This window comes from Xenopus laevis, chromosome 2S, assembly GCF_017654675.1.
Source record: "Xenopus laevis strain J_2021 chromosome 2S, Xenopus_laevis_v10.1, whole genome shotgun sequence".
NCBI lineage: Eukaryota > Metazoa > Chordata > Amphibia > Anura > Pipidae > Xenopus > Xenopus laevis.
This window is the reverse complement of record NC_054374.1, coordinates 80814662-80829172: the sequence shown is the minus strand read 5'-3', so window position 1 is coordinate 80829172 and position 14511 is coordinate 80814662. Positions and strand designations below refer to the sequence as shown.

The 14511-nt window shown below is 38.8% G+C and overlaps 1 protein-coding gene across 6 annotated transcripts in view; it reads left to right on the top strand.

The window, feature by feature from the left end:
- Positions 1-14511, top strand: part of luzp1.S (leucine zipper protein 1 S homeolog) — a 60652-nt gene that overhangs the window by 26288 nt on the left and 19853 nt on the right. For 5 of the 6 annotated variants that reach the window (NM_001093211.1, XM_041583169.1, XM_018248317.2 and 2 more), the window contains 1 exon segment: positions 14009-14096. The exons of the other annotated variant lie outside the window; for it this stretch is intronic. The gene's annotated coding sequence lies outside the window, so the exon portion shown is untranslated. 6 annotated transcript variants of the gene reach the window in all.

Here is a 14511-nt window from a genome sequence, read left to right as displayed (position 1 = left end):
GCGGTCCCGCGATCCGACCGCCCATTGCTATTCATTAGGATCCAATCGTTGGGCCCTAGGGCCCATGATCGGATCAGCCCGATATTGCCCACCTCAAGGTGGGCATATCGGGGAGAGATCTGCTCGTTTGATTGCCATTATGGGCACCTTACGGGCTGTGATTGGGTATTTTGTAGCCCCTGTGTGGACTGCTAGTCCAAAGGAGGCTCTGTTTAGCCATACATCTAGTCATTTGAACCAAAACTTGCCTCCAAGCCTTGAATTCAAAGCAGAGAGCCTGCTTTAAGGGCCACTGGGAGCAACATCCAAGGGGTTGGTGAGCATCATGTTACTCAGGATCCATTGGTTGGGGATCACTTATTGACAGAAACAGACCTGATGGTGGAACCATGTGGTGATACTATAGCACCCATTTGGGTCATTTTAATTGTGGCTCATAATTGTGCTCAATATCTTGTTGCTGTGTGACCCTAAATATTGGTAAAGATACATTTCACTGACAAGTGGTATATTTTTGGTGCTCACAAGTTCTTCTACTATATTCAGCTTGCTTTTGTTATTTCTTTGCCAGATTTAATTTTTGTCTTTGGCATTTATCTGTTTCATTTCACTGTCGTCCTAAAAAATGTTTAAATGAAAGTCGTTTTAAAATGTGTTTTCATACAAGTCATGTTCCAGACCCTTTGAAACCAACATCGTTTCAAACCTATTTATAAATGCCTAGGCAAGCAGTAATAAAATACACATTAATACCACTTTGGGAGGAAAATATAAACTACATTTAAGCCTACTGAAATAGTGAAATTATAAATACATACTTGGCATAAATTGCAAGGTAACCTCAACTGCTGCCTAGGGAGTTGGTATTCAGCAGTCAAGTACATAATGATACAAATGATGGTTATATGAAGAAACATGAATACCAATTGTTATTCTCACTTTCTGGTATTTCTCTCTCTTTTTGCCTTTTTTATAACTTTTTTTTATAACTTTTTGTACTCCACCCACACGTTTTTCTTACATAAACACTCTCTATAGGACTCATTTATGACCGCAACTATGCAGAAATGAATGCATTCATTAAAGGTTTTTGCTTTCAGAGATGCTCCTTGCACTTCCCTATATTTGTCCATGGCTTCTACCCCCTGCTCTGAATTGTGCACATATTTGACTGGAACCCTGGAGCTACCACCACTTTCAGGACTTTGTAATTTTTTTGGATTTACTGCAGATGTAATTTTGACGGCAAGCACCAGAACTGACAGTCCTAACTCCGCAAATTTGCAGCATAATTGTTTGACACAATCTAGTCAGATGCAGCTCTCCCTTGCAACTGCAATTACTCTGGAATTGTGGGAAAAACTGGGCCTAGATTTCCCCTTTGCCATAGGGTCCTAGCAACCACCCCCATGAACGAGTATGCACACGCAGATTCCTGCTGGAGCACTGTGGATTAAAAAATCTGCTTGTTCCTAGTGCTTCTAAAAATATTAGAATGTGGCAGGGTGCCACCCCTAAAATCTTGCCAAATCTGGACCAAGAAAAAATGCTGCATTGTGGGTAACCAAATGCTAAATCCTATCCAAACTTGCACTTGTGGTTGTCCATTAGCAAATGCTGTTTCTCCATATCACAAACCCAATCCTTAAAACATACATGCTGGGATTAATACATGGAAATTGCACCTGGGCAGTAAACCATAACTGATTTGCCGAGAATTTATAAATGAGCTACACTATTTCTTTTATAAACACTGGGCAGTTTTGCAGCAGTGCAGTTACCCACAACAACCAACCTGCAAATAGCTTTTAAGAGCCTACTGCAAGTTAGAAATGTCTAGTTGCGATCAATTTTCTGCATGGGTATTTGGGTAAAAATTGTTCCATGTGTATGAAGAAGCCCTACTGTGTGTATCTTATTCTCATCTAAAAAACTATGATTTGTGGTGTGTGCTCTTAATGGAACAGTATACCCACTTGTAAGTATACCCACACATAAGTTCACTGAATAGGGCTTGTTCTGAATACAAGTTTTGCCCATTGTTTTAATCATAAAAAGGCTATAATTTTTTTCTTGAGCTATACAGGACAAACTGGAAGACTGATGCTACTCCATGTTTGCTCATTGCAAGGTATATAATTCAATTACACCCTCCATTCAAGAGCTCATAGTGCAGGCATTATATCAGAGTATTAGTAATCTAATTATATAGCTCGCAGGAACCAAACATGATTTGGCTTCAATCTCTTTAGCTCAAGATTTCAAAATGTATTTCATAATACTGCCGTGCCAGTTTTCATGCCATTGAAGCAGCACCGAGAGTGTTAACAAAAATGCAGCATTTTAAAAGGAAATTAATCACTTCTAGAACAAAGCTTAGTAGCTGGAAAAATATGCAGACAAATGGTTCAGACCAGACCTCAAAACTTCCTGCCCTGCCAAGTCTTTTCTTAGATATTTAAATGAATTGTTAACAAATGAGCAGAAAAAGAAATGGGACGGGTGTAAACGTAACTGTCTGCTTCACAAGAAACACATTATATATTATACATACATGCGAGTTTAAGAAAAGTCACAGTAACTAGAGAAAAGAGAGTTCCTGCTGTGTCCATTCTGAGTGTCATTTAGGTGTTTCTTTTTTATCGTGTGGTTGTTTATACGCTTACAGGAAAACTAAACCCCCCCCCCCCCCCAAAAAGATGGTTTATATTAAATTAAGTGGCATATTAAAGAATTGTACCAAACTGGTATCTATAGTTAAGTAAATATTCACCTGACCAGAAATATTACAACTCTAACTGTAACCGGAAGAAGTGTGGAAGCAAAAGACAGAACTCTGTCTGTTCATTGGCTCATGTGACCTTACATGTATGGTTTGTTTGTGTGCACTGTGAATCCTTGGATCCCTTATATATTTTTATTTATTTATTTTTTAAATGGCAATTTTCTATTTGATTACCCAATAGCACATACTACTAAAAAGTATTATTATGAAAATGGTTTATTTACATGAAGCAGGTTTTTACAGCTGTTTTATGCAATATCTTTTTATAGAGACCTACATTACATAGTTACATAGTTAAATCGGGTTGAAAAAAGACAAAGTCCATCAAGTTCAACCTCTACAAATGAAAACCCAGCATCCATACACACACCCCTCAATACCCTCACAAACATTATATATACCCATATCTTTACTAACTATAGAGTTTAGTATCACACTAGCCTTTGATATTATGTCTGTCCAAGAAATCATCCAAGACATTCTTAAAGGCATTAACTGAATCAGCCATCACAACATCACCCGGCAGTGCATTCCACAATCTCACTGTCCTGACTGTGAAGAACCCCCTACATTGCTTCAAATGAAAGTTCTTTTCTTCTAGTCTAAAGGGGTGGCCTCTGGTACGGTGATCCACTTTATGGGTAAAAAGGTCCCCTGCTATTTGTCTATAATGTCCTCTAATGTACTTGTAAAGTGTAGTCATCTCTACTCGCAAGCGCCTTTTTTCCAGAGAAAACAACCCCAACATCGACAGTCTACCATCATAATTTAAGTCTTCCAGTTTAGTTGCATGTCAGGGTTATAGTTTTCCTTAAAACATTTTACCATGTTTTATATGTGTCTTTGCCTGTGTTATCGCAGTGTATCCATTCACATACATTCTGTTCTTGTCAATACCCAGAATGTTTGCTTCTGTGTGTGTATATTCAAATTTGGGAATAATTGGTGCTTTGAGAGAGATTGGATGTTTGGTACAGTCAATAACAGAGCCATTAATTAATTGCTAAGACATATAATTAAGTTTAAAGGTAAAACTGCTCATGTGATTATGTGGTAATGACTGGAATAGCCAAAGTGACATCTATTTATGACTTTTAAGGGTGCTGTTTTTGTGACTTAGATGAATTTTCTCAGCTAAGGCAATTATTTTATGAGCTTTTTTATTCATTTTTTTTTTTAAATCTTTATTTTTTGTCAAGCAAAAAAGACATTACAACAATTGCACATAATTATCAAAAACATAGCATATAAGCCTAACATTGCTAAAACACATTACGTATGTTGCTACTGCAATTATCATCTCTTGCATATTAACAGAAAATCACAGATGTAGGCTAAGCAATGTATCTTTTCATAAATCAGACAGATCTGTCTTCGGTGCGCTGCCAGTAATATACAGTCTTAGTAAAGTGCAACCTGATCAAAAATTATGTAAAGGGGGATAAGAAAAGGGGGTAAAAAGGGGGGGGGGCTTTTTTATTCATATGCATAAATGGCAGATGTCACAAAAAAAAATCGCAGTATGCTGCTTTTTTATAATTTGCTTAGTGGAGGGTAAACCTTGTTTTCCAGTAGGTAATATTTTTTTTCTCTAGGCAAAAATAAAGGTCAGCCTAGCTTGGCCAACACCCCATGTGTATTTGCATATTTGTACATTATACCAGAGACATCCTTTGAAACTGCATTGTATTAGTCTATAAATATCAAGCTTGAGTGTCAGAATGTACTAATGTGTATCTTAAAGGGATACTGTCATGGGGAAAACCATATTTTTTTCAAAATGCATCAGTTAATAGTGCTGCTCCAGCAGAATTCTGCACTGAAATCCATTTTTCAAAAGAGCAGACAGATTTTTTTTTTTTTATATTCAATTTTGAAATCTGACATGGGGCTAGACATATTGTCAATTTCACAGCTGCCCCCGGTCATATGACTTGTGCTTTGATAAACTTTAGTCACTCTTTACTGCTGTACTGCAAATTGGAGTGATATCACCCCCCTCTCTTTCCCCCCAGCAACCAAACAAAAGAACAATGGGAAGGTAACGAGATAGCGGCTCCCTAACACAATATAACAGCTCCCTGGAAGATCTAAGAATAGCACATAATAGTAAAAGCGAAGTCGCACTGAGACTGATTCATTTACATTAAGTAGGAGAAATAACAGCCTGCCAGAAAGTAGTTCCATCCTAAAGTGCAGGCACAAGTCACATGACTGGGGCAGCTGAGAAACTGACTATGTCCAGCCCCATGTAAAAATTGAATATAAAAAAAAAAATCTGTTTGCTCTTTTGAGAATAAATTACATGCTCTTCTGAGTGGACAAAGATGCTCTTGTTTGGTGACCACTTCAAACAATTATATCATTCTGTGCTTTACCAGTTAAAGGAACCAAATGGTGTCAGTATCACTAATATAGAAATGTTGCCTATTTTATTGCTGATACCATTACCTGTGTGGGGTTCTGTGCCCGTTTTACTTCCAAGTTATAAATCATGGGAGTTACAGCCTCATTGGAGCTTAAAGGGGAAGGAAACCTAGTCGGTGCAAACCCCCCCCTCCCGTTTGTTTTCCACCCTCCCTCCTCCCCCTGGCCTACCCGTCCCGCTGGGCAAATGCCCCTAACTTGTTACTTACCCTTCTGCGCAGGTCCAGTCCAGGGAGTTCACAGATGACGCGATCTTCTTCCTGCTGTGAACGGCGTTTTGGCGCATGCGCAGTAGGATAGTTTCGCCGGTACGGATCTACTGCGCATGCGCCAAAAGTCACGCGCATGCGCAGTGGATCGTACCGGCGAAATGATCCTACTGCGCATGCGCCGTTCACAGCAGGAAGAAGATCGCGTGGAAGAAGATGTTGTCTGTGAACTCCCTGGACTGGACCTGCGCAGAAGGGTAAGTAACAAGTTAGGGGCATTTGCCCAGCGGGACGGGTAGGCCGGGGGGGGGAGGGAGGGTGGGCAACAAACGGGAGGGGGATGGGGGGTTTGCGCCGACTAGGCTTCCTTCCCCTTTAAAGGGGTTATTCACCTTCCAAACACTTTTTCCAATTGAGTTGTTTTCAGATTGTTCACCATCAGAAATAAAGACTTTGTTCAATTGCTTTTCATGTTTTAGTTTTTACTTTTTTGCCACATTTAAAACTTAAAGTTTATTGTTCCTGTTTTTGGTGTTTCAGTCTGGCAGCTCGGTGATCCAGTTGCAGATTCTAAACTGTTACAATTTGCTACATTAGTTGATACATTTCTCAGCAGTATATTGGCAACTAATATTATCAATTCTAAAGCTTTATTTAATGAAACTCAGGGATGCAGCTCAGCAGGGCCAAAGATAAGAAATGTATATATTTAGAACAGTTACAGCCCCCAAGCTGCTTCAGAAAGACATAAGAAGTAGTGTTGTGCGGGCCGGCCTGAAACCCGTTGGCTTACCCATGGGTCAGGGGTGGGTTTGGGCCAGTTCCTACACTTAGTCTTCTGGTCACAGGTGGGTCCGAGTTGAGCGCTTCTCCTGCTCTCCCCACCCGCGACCTAGCGACATCACTGTGGGGCAGGTGTGGGTCTATAAACTGATGGGAAATGGCGGGCTGAGTTGGGTGCAGGTTGGGGGGGGGGGCTGGTTAGGCGTGGGTCGAGAATTTCTCAACCCCACACCACTAATAAGAAGAGGAAAATGAATCTTTATACTTTAATGTTAAAAAAAATATCACAAATAGAGATTGGGACAACACAGGACCCAGTGCAGTCTGCCTATTCTGATTATTAATCAGTCTTGCTGTATCGGCTTCTGGCAGATATTATTTGACTCGTGCTGTTTTGATAATTTATGACGATCCCTAAGCAGCCCAGACCACACTGAGTATGTGCACAGTCTTGGTCTTGCAAAGATGTTTAACAAAGTTATGGTGACCTCCCGAGGCCAACTTTGAAAGCATAAATCATTTGTTTGATTAGCCTTGGTGTGCAGTAAGTTTGTTTAGTCTACAAAATACAACATTTCTAGCCTTATTCTATTTTAGACTTTACTTCCCCTTTTAAAGGCTGTAATTCCCATGCAGCTTGAGACACAATGCAGTTTTTTTTTCACTGGACAGCATTAGCTAATTGAGTGGCATCTTTGCTGAAATTAGACGCTTAACACAATTTGAAAACACCATTTTTGGAGACTTTTCACTTGTTTATTTTAAAAGGTTTAATATGTTCAATTATGCATAAATGTACATCTTCTACATCAAACGTGTATATAGTTGAGCTCAAGTATGGTGTAGTGATATTCCTGAATGAACAATGCAATGTTTCTGTAGGTACGGACCCACTTGTGCTCAAGCTGCAGTATCTGTAGGCAGCGCTAAAGATTGCCATTGTTCTTTGGAACACAGTGACTGGAAATGAGGATACGAGTTCTTGCTGTGACTCACCTTTTACAATGTAATAACTTCCCCACCCTTAAAATTCAGTGCTGAAGATGATTGTGTCATGATGAAACATGGGAGGTGAACTACTAAAATTCAAGTTAATGAAGAGTATGCTATAAAACCATCATTCGCAACTAATCCCAATCTAGATCCTTCTTATTGCCTACTGCATAAATGTACATAGAGGGGCTTATTTATTAAACTTCAAACTTTTCTGGTACAGTTTTTAAAGGGGGGGGGGGGGAGAAACAATTTTTTTGAGATTTATTATACTCTAAGATGCTAAAAACCTGAATCCAAAAATACTCATGTCATGTCAAAGTCAATTGCAGATGGTCCCTTTTACAATTGGAACATGCTTTTTGCCTTTTTGATTGTTGATAGTTTTGGCTGTTTGAAGCTGGTTTACGTTCGATAAATTGAACAATTTGTGCTGTCTGTTCCATATTCTGTATAGTTTGAGGTTTTGGGTGACCATTTGAAAAAGTCACGCACTTCGAATGGAAGTGCAAGACTTTTCCTGCACGGACAATTTTCGATCCGAAATCTTAGTAAATTAAGCAAGATCGTGGTTGAAAGTTGGGACAAATTTTTATTATTAATATAATGGGGAAAAATGTGAGTTTTAATAAATAGCCCCGTAGTATTGCTCCTGGGACACTTACTAATTGCCGAGGTTTAAATATCACTATGCAAAAAATGGAATTTTGTAGTATTTCTGACAATGTAAAACCAGTTAATAAGTGGCTTAAACACGTAAATTCTCCTGAGATTTTTTTTTTTCTGTGAAACAACATACCGAAATCCAGTATTTGGCCGAATATCTCTTGAAGGATTCGGGGGTTCAGCCAAATCCAAAATAGTGGATTCGGTGCAACCCTAGTTAGTATGTATCCACAAAGGCGAAGCCTTTCAGTTGAGTATTTGTAGCGTTAAATGGTTTTTGGAGACTTAAGGCATACAGCTTCTTATAATAGAAAGACTTCCCTTATCTGGAAACCCCTTGGTTATAGCAGTTTCTTGTGCCAACTAACCCACAGACTGGCAAAGTTTTTTTGTCATGCGTTCCCCTGTGGTGGCTCATGCATTTGTGTGGGTACATATACATAGCAATGCATAGCTTATGTTGACTCCTGCATTTGCTTGCTGCAGAATGCTGATAGAGCCACCAGGGGGGGGGGTTGCATGATGAAGCTCTTGTTTAAATTATATTCTTGATGTTTGCTGTGTATTCGTATTGTATTGGATAACTCAATCAGACCAGAAATGGAGACATTGTGGGGAAAAAAATAACAGAATGTTGGTGTTGACCTTTAAGTTTAAAGTCAAGGTGTAGCACACCTACAAACTGGGTTGTAACCTTGCATGTGAACAAAACAGTCTGGTTCCATAATTGTGAAATTATAATTAAATACCAAAGGCTATGCTAGATGAGTATTTTTTTCCTTGCAAGTAAACCCTTAAAACTGTATTCATATGAGGTCAGATGCACAAACAGCATGTCTTGGCTGGCTTATCATATGGGAATGCAGCTTGCAATGTTTTTTGGAGCTTTCATTTAGTGCTTGCACACAATGTCCTTACTTGAAATTTTGAAAGATTCTATAAAGTGTTGCTGACTACTCACAATCCAACATCAGTGAAATTATTAAGTAATTTTAGTAGCTGAGACAGCAATGTATTTTTACATTGGAAAGAGAAAAACTGCTTGCAAAGGCTAGCGTAACACATGAAAGGTATGTTTTCATCATATTGTATTTAATATTACTAAATCATTTCCTTATGATACTGACCCTTTGAGCTGTGGCAGTTGCTCTCAGCCAAGACACACAAGTAATGCAAAAGGAGAAGAAAAATAAAAGAAAAACCAGACCACTAGTTAAAGAGTGAAGAGCTGTTGTGGTCAAGATGTGGGAACGAGTAGGTGTGCAGGATATATAACCTGGCCAGATGCATTTTGACTTTTAGGACTTTTTCAGGAAGCCTTTGCAGCAAAATAAGGAGAATTTACTACTTTATATTCTAATGCTTGAGTACCATTATATCTAATAAGCATGTGCACATGATCCCCTTGATTGTTACAGTTGTAGAGTCAAATCATTTCCCTGTGTTTTATAAATGAAATTGACAAGGGAATATTTGCAATTTGTAATATAAACTAAAAACAACAGTAAATGAAAATCAATTTAACATATAGGGTTAGGTTACCCAATGATGCATGTTTCCTTATCACAAACAGCTGATTCGATTCAGGGCTGTGAGATTCATCACTTTGACTTTTCCTAAGTAAACTACATATTTAAGAGTGCTGATCTTATGTACCATATGCCTTAGTGCATTAAATGTTATTTTTCACAGCCTTTTAGCACAATACAAACATGACAAGGATTTTATTGCATGGTTTTGTCATAATGAATCTTTAGCCATAGAGTTCAAATACAAGGAACATAATCTACCGAAGTCCAAGTGAATGTGGCCCTTTAAAATGTTTTATGGTCTTCAGCATGCCCAAGATCTCTATAGACCTCTTTGTACGCCTTAACTAATCTGTCCCAACTTGCATGTGAAATAGAGGATCATTGGGCCAAGGCATTTAAAAATCTTGGACAGCAATACATCGGCAGGATCTTCTGTTTAAATTATATTCTGTTTTTCAGTCTATTCCGTTTAATCAGCCATTCAGGGAGGTACAAGATAAAGTTAGAGACTAGACAATAATATGCTGCACTTTAATTTACACAGCAGCCTACAGCATAGACCAGGGAGCAACCACAACACAAGAGAGTTTACATTTGTTTTTACTGTATAAAAAGGAAATTATTAAAACAAAAAGAATTGTGCATAAGTTGAACAGTATCAGGATTCAAGGAAAAACATGAATGGATTACGCTACATATAGGGCTGCACAGGAATAACTGTCTCTGGTCATATATAGCTCTTCAAGGATCTCAAACTACTTCTGGAATTTTCCAAAAGAACAAAAATACAGAAAAATGGACAGACAGATTACAAATAACCACTTCCCATCTACTTGTTATATTTTAGGTTTCTTGCCTGGACGTGGCATAAAAATTCCTGACGTCTCCCCTTTTGTTCCTTGTATTCTTCTCCATTCTCTGGTATTGCCTAACAGGAAGCCCATCTCCTCTATATGAAAAAGGAGGGGCAGGATGTATGAGGAGGCAGTTTGTCGGATTTAACCCTTTTTGGCTAAATTGGCAGGGGGGCTGTTGGACTGCATTAAACATCTGTGACGCATTGCAGTAACTGAGAGAAAAAAGATTTGAGAGCAACGTCTGCTAAAAAAATGTAGTGTGAGGTTTCATCTATAACCATATCATGAACCATTTAGCAGAGACAGAAATATGCCACATTGTTCCTTATTATACCTCGTCATCCAACTGACCTTTTAACTACTTTCCCCTATACATAACGGTAAATAGATGAATTATTGGTTGGGGAGTTTGTTACAGAAATCACAGATTTTATAGGACCTTGTTTCATAGTATGGCTACTTATTGCTAAACAAAGTGTTTTGTAAAACTGAAAAAAATATTATTGGTGTATGGTAAAAATGAATGCAGGACGTGGGAGATGGAAGTAATGCACCTCTCTGAGGAGTCACGGGTAGGGTTGCCGCCTGCCTGGCCAGTAAAAATTATGATTGATGTTATTAATAGGGAAAAAAGATAAATCTATAGTAAGGCCGGTATTTTTTTCCAGAAAAGGTGGCAACCCTAGTCACAGGAGAAGTCTTGCAATACAATGATGAGCAAAGTGTTTAATGTGTTTAAAACTTTTATAACCTGCCAAATTTTGTAAAATGAACATGGTAATTAGGGATGTGGCCACAAAATTTCCAAAAAGGTATGCATTTTCCCCGGTGGGGATATTTGGGGTGTGTTGGGTCTCTATACTGCAGTGGTTAAAATGCCATATGTGCCAGGGGCCTTAATTTTAATATTGCAGGGATCGGGCAGTTGGAGGAAGTAATGTAATAGTGTTCTTGTTGTTCTCCCTTTGTTGGATTTTAAGCTTTGTTTGTAGCACAGTTTTTATCACCGTTTTTATCACAGTTCTTATAGTTTTAAACAAACACAATTAAGTACATTGTGCAGGGGCGTAACTACAGAGGAAGCAGACCCTGCAGTTGCAGGGGGGCCCAGGAGGTATAGGGGGCCCTATGAGGCCCAATAATGAGCAATTTCAGTATATACTGGTAAAACAGGACAACCTTTGGATATGTTGGGGGCCCTAAAATTAATTTGCTGCAGGGCCCAGTATTATCTAGTTACGCCACTGACATTGTGTATGAAAATAAACTCTCCATTACAAAATGGGATGAGCCCAGTGTTGTTGCTACTGAGGTTTTGCCATAGTTCTCTGCAATTGCAGCACAATAGTAAGTCAGCGGGTTTTGGATCACTGAATTTGCTTTTGCACCACTGTCACAAATATAGTTACCATTCCGTCGTGTATGTCTGTGTGTGTGTGTAGATATACACATAACCAGGGAACCAACTGATACATGATGATCCACTACCAAATAGTTTTGTAACGCCAATTGTTTCTACTCTATTATGTCATGACTGTTGGGTCTGTTGGTTTTCTATTACTCTACTGCACATACTAGTAAACTATTTGCCATGTAGAAATATAATTTCTACCATATACAGTAATTGATCAGGTTAGTGATGTCAAACTGCTATTATTCTGAACACAACTGTATATCTTGTAATATTTTAACATGTTACGATATGTCAGTGTGCAGTAACTTTGGGATTAGTAAGAGAAAGATAAATGTGACAATAACCGTGTAAACCTAAAAAACAATCCATGTTGGGGGGGGGGGGATTTTGGATTAGGTACTACTAGAATGAGTGAAAAAGATTTAGAGGCCAATTGCTATGGGTGGATGTGTGTGACCTCTGGTATTAAGGTTTAAATACCAGAGGAGAAGTTTGATGTACACCCTCCTCCCCCCCTCCCTTCCACCTGAGGACAAAGAAACAGGGACGGGAGGAAAGTGGAAACAAAGAAGCCTTGAAAACTGAGGCAGGTATAAAAGAAAAACAGATGGGACATGATAACATGGAAGTATAATTCAGAGATAGTTGAGAAGATTGTTAATATCTTGCAATATCCAACAACCTCTCCTCTGTCCTGTGCATGTTTAGCTTCCCACAAGGCCATTAACTGGCAACTATGTCAGAAATGCAAAACACACAGTGCATAAAATTTGCCCCCTGTAGGAGTGGGTGGAGTGTAGCAGGCGACTGAATAGCTTCGTTGTTTTTCTCATTTCTTGTTATGTTGCCTCTAACCTGTTAACGTTATCACAGACACCTGAGTTTTGAACTGAAGTGAGGTCACGTAATTGTGTAGACTGATAAAAGTGGGATGGTGTGTCTAGGTGTTACAGGACAACAAAGTTACAAAGCTTTGTGATTCATTTACTCTGATGGCAATAGCCTGGAGAGTAAAGAAAAAACACTTTGAATGTACAAAGCATAAATTGTCAGGCGCTCAATGGAAGTACAACCTAAACTTTTCAACACAAATATTTGATTCTCTGCATTCGCTTGCTATGCTTTGAGAAAAACGTGTTGTCGGGAGATACTGTAAATTCCAAGTGTCGCTTGTTGACCGATAAGATCAGTACAGGTTCAGGAAGAAGCTAGTTTTATGGTTTTGTCACCCATTAGGAGGTTACAAAACAATTCCTGTCACAGAGCACGTCACTGAACTATCCTTGTAACCCTATACCTGACCTACACACCTGTGGTGCACAGTATTGAGCTGCAGCAGTAATGGATTATCCAAGGCTTCTGTATCCCTGGGCTGCAGTTAGCATTTGGCTAAATCTGTGAATTAACACTTGCTGGTTGAATCTTTGGTGTTCTTATATTGTTAATGTTTAACTGTTCCTTCAGAATTACAAGTCTAGGGGAGGCACTTATGCTGGCAACTGGAGTCACTAAACCCTTTCATAAAATCTAAGGGATAAAGAAAAAGATATGAGTGTCAAAGATTAAAAATATAATATATCCATAAGTTTTCCTATAGCAATGTAGAGCAACTTCCATAGTGAAATGGGTTATAAATGTTGCTTTGCTCATTTAAAAGGCTCACCTCTGAAGCAGAACTAACTCCAGCATGGACCTGGTGGCAATTCCATGGTTCCTCTTGTGGATTATGTCTATGGAGACAACTGATTTTGATGCAAGTTATAAGGATACCATTGGTGTTATGGACGCTGTGAGCATTGACATGCTGGATGTGACAAACTTATGCTGGAAAATGCTGCATGTGGTTAACTCTATTTGCATCCAAAAAATACATTGAGCCCTAGTATTTTTTAATAAACAGATGCAGCATGTCAAGTATAGACCTTCACCTTGGGAGCCCTGTAGATGGGACAGATTCATTATTTTATTTTACATTATATTTTTGGGACAAAATTTGCATCGCACAGGCTGGTTGCACCCTCATACTGCTACAATATGTGCTGAACTTTCTGTGCTAAATGAGTTGAACAGTAGACTTATCGTATCTGAATACTCCAATAATACAGCATAGAGCAACACAGTGGCCAAGGTAATACGTTCGGTCTTACTACGGTTGGTCTACAATATTCAAGCTGTGCTCTATGTATTTTTTTTTATACAGAGGCAGAATGGGAGTTGTGACTATGTTACGGTTTTTATGCAAAACATTTTGCAGTGGGGGAGGGGTCAGATTTAACCTGTTTGATGCACTTTGTATTTTTTTGGCTGAAATGTAGTTTTCCTTCCCTTTTTTTTTCCTGCAGGATTCGGTATTAAGAATAGCTGATGTGTACTGGAATGGTTTGGTACCGGGAAACATTACTCTGCATCTGGATGTAGAATTCTTGAAAGGTGAGCACATGTAATATAATTGCAGTAATACTACTTAGTAAGCCAAAACATCATAGTTCTTCCAGAAAAACTTTAAGGTTTAACCTGTTTTTGGAATGGGTGTTTCCATATTGTTCTTCCCTATTAATGTAATCTAAAGCATAAACTCCACTGAAATGATGACCTCCTGTAAAAAGACTGATTCAAAATGAATCGGTCAGTTTTTTTCTTTTTCTTTGCTTTAGTTTGTACCAAAGAACTTCTTTTCACACACACACACACACACACACACACACACACACACACACACACACACACACACACACACACACACACACACACACACACACACACACACACACACACACACACACACACACACACACACACACACACACACACACACACACACACACACACACACACACACACACAC